This window comes from Meriones unguiculatus (genome assembly GCF_030254825.1).
Source record: "Meriones unguiculatus strain TT.TT164.6M chromosome 13 unlocalized genomic scaffold, Bangor_MerUng_6.1 Chr13_unordered_Scaffold_40, whole genome shotgun sequence".
Lineage (NCBI taxonomy): Eukaryota > Metazoa > Chordata > Mammalia > Rodentia > Muridae > Meriones > Meriones unguiculatus.
Window position 1 is genome coordinate 4,976,023 of NW_026843649.1, and position 12,625 is coordinate 4,988,647.

General features: G+C 39.3%; 1 pseudogene; it reads right to left on the reverse strand.

Moving 5' to 3' along the window:
- LOC132651131 (zinc finger protein 850-like) overlaps positions 1-12,625 on the reverse strand; it is a 443,146-nt pseudogene that overhangs the window by 238,547 nt on the left and 191,974 nt on the right.

Consider the following 12,625-nt stretch of genomic DNA (forward strand, 5'->3'; position numbering starts at 1 on the left):
AGGCCTACACTTCACTGGATCTACCTCCTGCCATGCTGGGTCTGAGCCTGGGAAACCCTGTAATTTGGCCACAATCCCATACCAGCTTAGCCAAAGAGATAGAACACTTCCATATCACCACAGGCACTGACTGCTGTGTGATAGTGAAAGCCTCATTTTAAAAGCTAATTGTAGTACCTGGTGTGAACCTCATTTCTACTTCCCATAGTCAGAACAGATGCCTTGAACTAGCCAACTCCCTTGAGCACTCGAATTTATTCTAGAGAGAATTTGGTACCTGTGTTCTCAGGGACGTGCTGTTCTTTGTCCAGAAGTGAACAATTGTATCCCAGACTACCACCAGATAAAAAAGATCACTCAGTGCTTTAGGAGAACATAAAAATATTACAAAAGAAATTAAGAGATTCATAAAATATTAGTTTATGTGGTCTTTTGTGCTGCATAAACCTCTCAAATTTTTTAATCAACTAAATTAGTTTTGTTTGTGTTTAGCCATGGTTTCCTGGAACTTACTCTGTAGACAAAAATATCCCCAAACTCAGGGAATCCTCGACCTCTGCCTCCAGAGTGCTGGGATTAAAGTCTTGAGAAAATGCCATCGTCATGATAATTCTGATTAATTTTTAGGTAACAATATGACTGTATTAATTGTATTCAACTGTTATTAATATTTAAATTATTTTTTAAATTAAGTGTTTGTACAAATGGAGGAAGACACCATATACTTGTCCTATATACTTACAAATTTATATGTGCATATGTGTATGGGTGCACAGAAACACACACATGCTGATATATCAATATCAATATATATATATAATATATATATAATATATATATATATTGTGTGCATGTTAACAGTGCATTTCTGTATGACTGCGAAGTTTCATTAATGAAATAGTATTTTTAAAAATAGGTTTTTCAGGATTTTGATACACATGCCTATAATATCAACATTTGAGAGAGGAGGAGAATAAGGAGCTCAAGAAAATCTTCAGCTTTGTACCAAGTTACATCCTCATCTGCTTCTAGTAAAAGAGAAAGCATTTATAACTTGATTTTTAAACATTTATTTTTAGGTTTATTTTACTTTTAGCTAAGTATGTTTGTTTGGGTCTTTGTGGAAGTATGTGCACATGAATGCAGGGAACCCTGGAGGCCTGAAGAGACTTTCAGACTGTCTGAAAGTGAAGTCAAAGGAGATTGTGATTTCACTGTATTGTTCACAGTAGGAAATGAACTTTGGAACTCTAGAGAAATGGCTGATTAAGAGACTTGTTGCTCTTGAGGACCTGAGTTTGAATGTGAAAAGCTTAAGAGCTCTGCCAACAAAAGATCTTCATTTTTTTCAATTACATGCTAATTTCAGGATGAATATCTTTTATCTGGTTGGAAGTACCTTTCTGTTTCAGGTTGCAGCGCTCAAAGTCTGGATAGCCTTTCTGAGCTAGGCATTAAGGTGCAGGACTCCCTCTCTCCACCAGAGCCTCCTGATCTCTGACTTCATCTGGTTAGTGTCTTTAGACATAGATGCCTCCAAGCACATTTGATAGATGGTCTTTGACACAGATCCAAGCTAACTCTTCCCTCCCTTCACCTATAGGATAATTAGGTACTTTGTTTATGTGTGTACAATAAGGATGTGCTGTTTAATGCAAATCAAGAATCCTTGAGGCCTGCTCTTTAATTACCTCCCCCTGAGGGGGAAGCAGCCTTACCAGGCCACAAGAGAAAATAATGCAGCCACTCCTGATGAGACTTAATTGACTAGGATCAGAAGGAAGGAAAAGAAGACCTCCCCTATCAATGGACTTGGGGAGAGGCATGCATGCAGAGGGCAGAGAAAGGGAAGGATTAGGATGAGAGGAGGGCGGGAACCACAGGGGGGATACAAAGTGAATAAAGTGTAATTAATAAAGAATAAAAAAGAATCCTTGAAATGCCTAGTTTTAAACATTTATATACACCAATCCTTGGAGCACTCCACTCACTCCCCAAGGGGTATATAACCTTTGTTTTCTGGAATTAAAGTTAAAATTGCTCTCTGCCTTGGTTCCCAGATTGTCTGAATCTGTCATGCTTGCTGGTTTTCTAAGCATGGCACCTCATCTTCTGCCCCTTCTGCTTTCTTGGGTTGGAGGGAAACAGCCCCCAAGGCAGGAGGAAAACCAACTTATCTATGAAATGCTTGGGATCAAAAGTTTCAGACATGATAGCCTTTCATATTTCAGATGTTTCTTGCCCAGTCAACCAGTGCCTTGGGGGTGGGACTCTATAAAATGGGTTACACCTAAAGTTTATTTCACAGTAAGGTTGCAGGTAAGCTTCAGTGTAAGGAATCTTCTGAGCCAATCTCAGTGGCCTATGGAGAAGAAATAAGAGCAGAAAATTGAGGCCAGCCTGGATAACGGCCTGTCTTCATGGAAGAAATAGAAAATATAAAGAAAGAAAAGAAAAAAAAAATCTTCTTCTTTGCTACCCTTCTTCCTTGTGGGTTCTTTTGATAGTCATTACTCAGTGGAGACCATGTTGCTCTCTACAGTTTATATTTCTATAGATGTAGGTTTTAAATCTGGCAGAAATGTGAGAGGTGCCTATATTAAAACCGACCTACTTGCCAATTTTCTCCCAGAAATCTGTTGGTCCTTCCAAAGCTTAATATGGTTCTCTTGGCTGGCATATCCCACTCCCTACCTTGAATTTTCCTGCCTAGAATCTGGGCTAACCTCCCTTCCCCATATCAACTTATAGATTGTTTAGTGAGGTCAGGTAAGATGTTTTTGCTAATGGGTCTTACGTAAAAAATCTTACAGATCCATGTGAAATTAAGAAAAGTACCCTCTTAATAGTAAAGCCAGGGACACTTTAAGATTGGTGAGAAGAAACAAAAGCCAAAGTTAACACTTGCTGACTAGACACTGTCCAGCTGTGCCTGTAGCTGAGACAGGGATTGATTTATTCATACTTGTTTTTGCCCTCGGGTTCTTGATATGATTTAATACAAGTTATTAAGGTACATACCCCTTCAAGATTTAATGTAGAGGTAGCTGATTGTTTTATACATATAAAACTTTAGATTCATGATCCTTTTAAGACTTTTATGTGATTACTTTTTAATATAATTGCTCTTTTAATTACCCCAAGTTTCTGCTTGCCAGTAAAGACAAGATGGCTGAGTAGTTATGTTGCTTGCTCATCTTGTTAATTGATCACAAGTTGGTTAATTGCAAGTGTATATGGGGTCTTGGAATAACTTGTTCTTCACCCATAATATGTATAACATTTGATCATGTGAAGGTATTGGGGAATATGTGGGTTGTTTGTGTGTGTGTGTGTGTGTGTGTATGTTCATTGTAATTCTTCACTTAAAGAAAAATAGAGTGTAACCACATTGTGTGTTTAATATTGCTATAAGGATCTTACTGGGATAGATAAGGTGTGGAAAAAGAGTAAAAGTGTAGTCTGAACTGGCACTCTAGGTCTTGTTCCATCCACCAAGGTCTATATATGTAGGTGGTTTGGACCTCACTCTTTGGAGTTTGTTTCATCTGAGAAGTTGTATGTATATGTATGTATGTAAGGTTGGGATGGAACTTGCTCTTTTGTGCTTTTTCCATCCATCATGATGTATGTATATGTAGGTAAGGTGGTTTGGCTCATGTTCTTTGGAGTTTGCTCCATCCACCATTTTGTATGTATGTAAGGTGGTTTGGAACTTACTTTTTGGAGTTACTTCCATCCACCAAGTTGCATATATTAGGATGAATTAAAATTCACTCTCCGGAGTTTGCTCTGTCTACCCAGTATGTGAATGTGTATATATGTATGTACATACGTATGTGTGTATGTGATTGTATAAAGTAAAAAAAAAAGACTGTAAGAGAAGCTAAATGAAGAGAAGCTTAAATAAAGAGAAGAAGCTTTTTGGAATCTACCTGCTGGAGTCTGTCTTACTTCATCTTCAACAATGTGTGTGTGTGTGTGTGTGTGTGTGTGTGTGCATGTGCTGTGTGTGATAAAGAGAGAGAGAGAGTCTATGTGCCACACCTGAGCAGGGGTTTTAGATCTTCTCCATGCATGGTCCTTGGTTGGGGTGTCAGTCTCTGCAGGGGCCCCAGGGAGCAGTATTTTTGTGGACTCTTGGTTTTTGGACCTCATTCCCCTCCAGGTCTTACTTTCTCCCCCTTGTTTCATAAAATTCCATGTATTCTGCCCAAAGTTTGGCTATGAGTCTCAGCCTCTGCTTCAATACCTCCATCAGTGGATTCTTTCAGAGTCCATCTGTCATAGGCTCCTGTCTTATTCCCTGTTCTTCTTTGGATGTCTATCATCCTTGCCCTTTTGAATAAGGATTGAGCATTTTCCATAGGGTCTTCCCTGTTGTCCAGATTCTCCAGGAGTATAGATCTCAGTATGTTTATTCCTCTTATTAGTGAGTATATACCATGTTTGTCTTTGTGCTTCTTTGTTACCTCACTCAAGATGATCATTTCTAGTCCCACAATTTGCCTGCCAGAAAACTCCTTCAGCTGATAAATGCCTTCAGCAAAGTGGCTGGGTAAAAAAAAAATCCTCAAAAACATCAGAAGCCCTCTTGTATACAAAAGACAAAAGGGCCAAAAAAGAAACAACACCCTTAAAATAGTCACAAATAACATAAAGTCCCCCGATTTAACTCTAACTAAGCAAGTGAAAGACCTGTATGCAAAATATATCCTATTGGATCTTAAAGCTCTTCAGTTTCCCACTCTTTCATCCCTTTAATCTGCCTGCCTGGTAGGAATAATGATTGTAAAGACACATTTTTATCTCCCCTTAGGGAACATCTAGTGAAACCATGGACTCCATGAAATTCTAATTTTCCCTCAAATCTCTTTATGTGAAAAGGCTGATTCCTCCAGATGCAAACTCTGTTAAATAAACATTAACTCAATGTCTGAATAACTTGCAGGAAATAAAGGATCTAAGAATAAAAGAGGGATTTAAGGATAACGAAAATTAATTTTATGGCTTGGTTAGATTACTTAGTTGTATCTCACCTTCCATCTAAAATTGTTAGGACCTCAACAATGAATTAGTTATCTTATAAGTTCATCACTGGTCAAAATTACTGAATAAGTATGTTAATATGTTTTCAGTCTTCATTAATAATTTGCTTTTTGTCATTGTTTTCACTCTTTTTTTTATTTTAAAGAGTAGTCCCACTATGTATCTCTTTCTGTCTTCAATTTCTGTGTATATCCCACACAGTATATATACCCACCTTGCCTCCAGAGTGCCTGAATTGTAAGTAGACATGTCATAACTTGATAATTTAGTTCTTTTAATTGGCTTAATGAGGCTGAGTGACTGAACCTTGGTGGTTAGGGTAGCCAGAACATGGGCTCTGGTCCTAACTCCAGTAACAGAGGAAGGCTCCCATCAAATGCACCCCTCCTGGTTAATGTCCACTGTCTTCTCTCTATGAGTAATATTATTTTCTTTTATCATGGAGTCTAAACTACAGACGAGGTCAGGGTTCTAACCTCATTCTACAGAGAGAGAAACCCAGGCTCACAGAGATTAGATATCTTGTAATATAGTTAAGTGTTCATCTTATTCAACCCATCATTCTATTACATCACTAAATGAAACTGAAGCCTCCAGGTATGGTGACACAGGCCTATAACTATGGTGCTTAGAAAGAGGAGGCAGGAATTTCAAGGTGTCAAAGTCACCCAAGGAGAGAATTGTCACTAATATGGTGGGAGGCTCTCAGAACATTGAAATCTAGGAAGACTTTAATTTCTTTCTTTATTTTTTTCCCTAACCCAGCTCTCATTGAGTAGAGAGTTGTTCAGTTTCCATGTGAATCCAGGCTTTTTTGCTATTTCTGTTGTTGTTGAGGTTCAGATTTAGTCCATGATGGTCAGTAGAATATGAGGGATTATTTCAGGCTTCTAGTATCTGCTGAGACTTGCTTTGTGTATTTTGGAGAAGATTCCATGAGGTGCCGAAAAGAAGGTATAGTCTTTTGAATTTAGGTGAAAAGTTCTGTATGCACCTATTAGGTCCATTTGATTTAGGACCTCTTTAAGTGCCTTTATTTCCCTCTTTAGCTTCTGTCTAGATGATCTGTCCTTTGGTGAGAGTGGAGTGTTGAAGTCTCCCACTATTAAGGTGTTAGGATCAATGTGCAATTTAAGCTTTAGTATTGTTTCATTTACAAATGTAGGTACTCTTGTATTCGGGGCATAGATATTCAGTGTTGTGAAGTCCTCCCGGTGTATTTTTCTTTTGAGGAGAATGAAGTGCCCCTCTTAATCTTTTTTCATTAATTTTGTTTGAAAGTCTATTTTATTAGATATTAGGATAACTACCCCAGCTTGTTTCCTGCATCCATTTCCTTGAAAAACATTTTTCTAGCCCTGTGGTAGTGTTTATTTATGTTAGTTGCAGAGGTGTGTTTCTTGGATGCAGCAGATTGTTGGATCCTGTTTCTACAACCATTCTGTTAGTCTGTGTCTTTTTATTGAAGGGTTGAGTCCATTGATGTTGATAGGTAATAGTGACCAATGAACATTAGTTCCTTTTTTTGTGGAGTTGATGATATTACTGTGATTCACTGCTTGTTTTCTTTTAATTTTTTGTTGTGACAGTTATCTGTATCCTATCTTGTCTTGGGTGCAGTTGTATTCATTGGATTGGAGTTTTCCTTCTAGTATCTTCTGTAGGGCTGGGTTGCCATGTAGATATTTTTTAAATTTAGTTTTGTCATGGAATATTTTGCTTTCTCCCTCTATGTTGATTGACAGCTTTGGTGGGTAGAGTAGTCTGGGTTGGCATCTGTGGTTCCTTAAAGTCTGCATGACATCTGCCCAGGCTTCTCTGGCTTTCATAGTTTCTGCTGAGAAATCTGGTATGATTCTGATAAGTCTACCTTTATATGTTACTTGGCCTTTTTCCATTGCTGCCTTTAATATATTTTCTTTTTTCTGTAGGTTTAGTGTTTTGACTATGATGTGATGTGAATAGTTTCTTTTCTGTCCTAGTCTATTTGGTGTTCTTTAGGCTTCTTGTATGATTATGGTCATCTATTTCTTTGAGTTGGAAATTTTTTTTCTACAATTATCTTTAAATATTTTCCTGACCATGGAGCCTGGAATGCACACACTGTTTGAGGGCACAATGTGCCTACATCAATTTCCTGAATACCTCAGTGGTCTACAGTTCTGTCATACTGTCATTCTGGTATTCAGATCTGTCTGGGCTCCATGAGTTGCTTGCCTCGACATCATTGATAGACCCACAGAGCACGGCCTTCAATGTTGATAATGCTGTCCCAAGAATCCCTATGTTGCTGCAGAACTTGGGGGCTGGTGTTGCGGACCACTGGCAGTCCAACCACTGCTGCAGAACTAGGAGGCTGCTGGAGATTTCTGGAAGGCCGTGCGGAGCCAAGGACCTGGTTGGCCTGGTGGAGCCATCAGCACTGTGCTCTGTGCTAGGAGCTCTGGGCACTGTGGATCTGGCACTGCGCTCTGTGTTGGGCACTGTAGGTTGCCTCTGCAGCCTCTGCCTTCTCCAAGGAGGGAGAAGGGAGGCTTGTCGAGGAGAAGTGCTGGGGGAGTGAGTATTATCTGTCTCAAATCTCAAGCAAGGGGGTCTGCGCTAGGAGCTGTGTACACTGCAGACCGCCTCCACTGCCTTCACTGCTGACTCCACCATTGAGTAGAGAGGCCTGTTAAAAGGGAAGTGCCTGGGAAGTCAGTCTCCAGGAGAAGTCAGCGGTGAAGTCTGTGGTCGACCTGAATCCTAATGGTCTCAGCTCGGGGTTTGTCCCCTTTCTCCGAGGAAACCTCAATATCGATATTCTGGGTTCAACTATCCATCCACTCACAAATTCCCGAGTTTCAGATCCTCTGAGAGGCCCCTCTGATATTGTGCATGCTGGGCTCCACCACCTTGGTTTGCCTTACCTTTTTCCTTCTCTTCCCTTCTCTTCCTTTCCTTCCCTTTCCTTTCCTTCCATTCCCTTCCCTTTCTTTTCCTTTCCTTTCATTTCAGTTTTCCTTCCCTTTCCTTTCTGTCCCTACCCATCCCTTTCCTTTTTCTTTTCTTTCCATTTCTTTACTTTTTTATTTCCTATCCTTTCCTTTTTCCTTTACAGTCCTTTCCATTCGTTTCCTTTTTCCTTTCCTTTCTTTTCCTGTTTTTTTTTTGTTTCCTTTCCTTTCTTTTTACCTGTATCCTTTCTCTTTTCTTTCCATTTTCATTTCCTTCCCTTTCCTTTGTCTTTCCTTTCCCTTTTTATCCCTTCCCTTTCCTTTGCATTTCCACTCCATTCCTTCCCTTTTCCATTCCATTCCTTTCCTTTCCATTCCTTTCTTATTCTTACCTTTTTTCTTCTCTTCCCTTCCCTCCCTTTTTCTTCCCTACCTTTCCTTTCCCTTCTCTTCTCTGTCCTTTCCTTCCCTTCCCTTCCATAGCCATCCTTTTCCTTTCATTTCTTTTCCTATCCTTTTGTATCCTTTCCTTTCCTACCATACTTCTTCCTGTCCATACCCTTCCCTTCCTTTTCTGTCCCAAGAAATTTTCCTTTCCCTTTCTTTTTCTTTCCTTTCTCATTCTTTTTGCTTTCCTTCCCTTCTCTTCCCTTCCCTTTTCCTTTCATTTCCTTTTCTTTGTCACCCTTTTCTTTTCCACCCCTTCTCTTTCCTTTCCCATACTTTCCTTTCCTTTTTCATCCTTTCCTTTCCTTCTCATCTCTTTCCTTCCCTTTCCTTTCACCTTTCCTTGCCTTCCATTTCCTTTTCTTTCCTTCCTTTTTTTCACCTTTTCTTGCCTTCCATTTTCTTTCCCTTTCTTTTCTTTCATTCTGTTTCTCTTCTGTTTCCTTCCCTTCCCTCCTTCTACAACTCTTTTTTTCTTTTCATTTCTTTACCTTTACTTTGCTTTCCTATTTAATTCCTTTCCTTTTTTCTTACCTTTTCTTACCTTCCTTACCCTTTCCCATCCATTCCCTTCTCTTTCCTGTTCCTTTCCTTTATGTTCCTTTCCTTTTTCTTTCCTTTCCCCTCCCATCACTTTCCTTCCCTTTAATTCCCTTTCCATTCTTTTTTTTCCATTTCCTTTTATTTCATTTCCATTTTCCTTTCCTTTATTTTGGTTTACTTTCCCTTCCCTTTCCTTTCCTTCCCTTCACTATCCTTTATTTTATTTTGTTTTGTTTTTCTTTCCTTCAATTTTCTTTCCCTTCCCTTCCTTTCTCTTTCTTTCCTTTCATTCTCTTCCCTTTCCCTTACTTTCTCTTTCCTTCCCATCCTTTCCATTTCCCATTTTTCCTTTTAGTTCCTTTTTCCTTTCTATTTCTTTTTCTTTCCTTTCCATAAATTTACTTTTCCCCTTGTTTCCTTTTTCTTTTCTTTTCTTTTTTCCTTCCATTCCCTCTCCTTTATTTTCTCTTTTCCTTCCTTTTCCATTCTCTTTCTGTTCTCTTTCCTAACCTTTCCTTTTCTTCCCTTCCATTCCCTTTTCTCTTTATTTCATTTCTTTACCTTTTTTACTGTTTCATTTCCTTCCCTTTTTCCTTCAATTCTTTCTTTCCTTTTCTTTCCTTCCATACATTTTTCCTTCTGTTCCCATCCCTTCCCTCCCCTTGTCTTTTCCTTTCCTATTATTTCCTTTCCTTCTCTTCCGTTCCCTTTCCTTAACTTTCCTTTCTTTTTTCTTTTCTTTTCTTTCCTTTCCTTTTTCCTTTCTTTACCTTACATTTCCTATCTTTTCCTTTCCCTTCTCTTCCCTTACATTCCCACTCCGTCCCTTCTCATGTCCCTTCCTGTACCTCCACTTTTTGTTTACTTTCCTATTCTTTTTCGTTTTCTATCTTTTTCCTTTCTTTTTCTTTTCCTTGTTATTTCCTTTCCTTTCATTCCATACCCGTTCCCTTCCATCCCCTTCCCTTTATTTTTTAATTATTTTTATTTTTGTACATTTATTTTTTATTTTTAAATATTAATCACAGATTATTTACTTTGTATCCCAGCTGTAGCCCCCTTCCTCATTCCCTCCCAATTCCACCCTCCCTCCCTCATCTTCTCCCTGCCCCTTTCTCAGTCCACTGATAGGGGAAGGCCTCCTCCCCGACCATCTGACCCTAGCTTATCAGGTATCTTCCAGACTGGCTGCCATGTCCTCCTCTGTGGCCAAGCAAGCCTGGTACTCCCTTGGCAGTGGGGGAAGGTCAAAGAGCCAGCCATTGAGTTCATGTCAGAAATAGTCCTTGTCCCCCTTACTTGCTTACCCACTTGGATATTGAGCTACCATGGGCTACACCTGCTTCTAGCTTATATCCATACAAGGGCCTTGGTTGGAGAAACAGTCTCATAAAAGACCCCTGTGCCTTGATATCTTTGGTCTTTGTGAAGCTCCTGTCTTCTTCAGGTCATACTTACTCCCCCTTCTTTCATGTGATTCCCTGCACTCTGCAAAAGGTTTGGTTATGAGTCTCAGCAGCTGCTTTGATACACTGCTAGGTAGAGTCTTTCCAAAGCCCTCTGTGGTAGTCTCCTGTCCTGTTACTTGTTTTTTCCTACTTCCTATATCCATACCATTTATCTTTCTAAGTGAGGATTGATCATCTTACCCTGGGTCCTCTTTCTTTTTTATCTTTAGGTATACAGATTTTAGTATGTTTATCCTATCTTATAAGACTAGTACCCACTTTAAGTGAGTATATATCGTGTGTGTCTTTCTGCTCCTGTGATACCTCACTCAGAATGATCTTTTCTAGTCCTACCATTTGCCTACAAATTTTATGATTTCCTTGTTTTTAATTGCTGAGTAGTATTCCATTGTGTAAAAGTACCACAATTTCTGTAATCATTCCTCCACTGATGGACATCTGGGTTGTTTCCAGATTCTGGCTATTACGAATAAACCTGCTAAAAACATGGTTAATAAAAGTGCTTGTTGTGTACTTGAGCATCTTTTGGATATATTCCTAGGAGTGGTATAGCTGGATCTGGAGGAAGTGCTATTCCTATTTGTCTGAGATTGATTTCCAAAGTGGTTGTACAAGTTTACATTCCCACCATCAATGGAGGAGTGTTCTCCTTTCCCCACAACCTCTCCAGCATGTGTTGTCACTTGAGTTTTGGATCTTAGCCATTCTGATGGGTGTAAGGTGAAATCACCGGGTCATTTTGATTTGCATCTCTCTGATGGCTAAGGATGTTGAGCATCTCTTTAAGTGTTTCTCTGCCATTTGATATCCCTCTACAGAGAACTCTCCATTTAGCTCTGTATCCCATTTTTAAATTGTATTACTTGATTTCTGGCTATTTAACTTCTTAAATTCTTTATATATTCTGGATATTAGCCCTCTGTCAGATAGAGGGTTGGTGAAGATCCTTTCCAAGTCTGTAGGCTGTCCTTTTATTCTGACGACAGTGTCCTCTGTTTTACAGAAGCTTTTCCTTTTCATGAGGTCCCAGTGTTGATCGTAGAGCCTGTGCTGTTGGTGTTCTGTTCAGGAAGTTGTCTCTAGTGCCAATGAGATCAAAGTTCTTCTCATTATTTCTTCTAAGAGATTTAGTGTGTCCAGTCCCCCAACATAGGAATGGATACATATATTGTGTTACATTTACGCAATGGAATACTATGCAGCAATTAAAAACAAAGAAATGATGAAATTTTCAGGCAATTGTTGGAAACTAGAAAAGATTATCCTAAGCTATCACAGAAGAAGAAAGACACATGTGTTTTATACTTACTTATAAGTGGATATTAGACGTATAATATAGGATAAACTTACTAAAATCGGTACACCTAAAGAAGTCAAGCAAGAAGGAGGACCATGGGTAAAATGATCAATCCTCATTCATAAAGGCAAACTGGATAGATATGGGAAGATGTTGAAAACAGGGTAAAGGACAGGATCCTACTACAAATGATCTCTTAATGTTTCTAACCATCAGGGTATCAAAGCAGATGCTGAGACTCATAGCCAAACTTTGAGGAGAGTGCAGGGAATCTTATGTAAAAAGGGGTAGGTAAGAAGACCTGGAGGGACAGGAGCTCTGCAAAGAGAGCAGCAGAACCAAAATAGTTGGACCCAGTGGTCTTTTCAGACCATTCAAGGACCATTCATGGATATAACCTAGAACTCCTGCACAGATGTATCCCATGTGGGTCTCCAAGTGGGTTGCCTCATAAGAGGAGGAGGGACTGTTTCTGACATAAATACAGTGGCAGGCTCTTTGATCACATCCCATTGAGTGGTAGGTAACAGCTTTACCAGGCCACAGAGGAAGACAATTCAGCCAGTCCTGATGAGACCTGATAGGCTAAGGTCAGACTGATGGGAAGGAGGGACATGGGAGGACAAGAGGGAGGGAGGTTGAGATTGGAATGGGATGAGGGAGGGGCTACAGCTGAGATTCAAAGTAGATAAATTGTAATAAAAGAACATATTAAAAAAAAAGAATTAGAGGAAGGGATCTAGTATTTCTTCCCTAGAATTAGGGACTGGCTACAATGCTGCTATTGAGGAAAACTAAAATTGACCACTTTTTTTTTTCTCTGACTGAAATATTAAAAAGCAGCTTCTAGCCAAACCAGCAAGGTGTGGTAAAAAAGTGGTTCT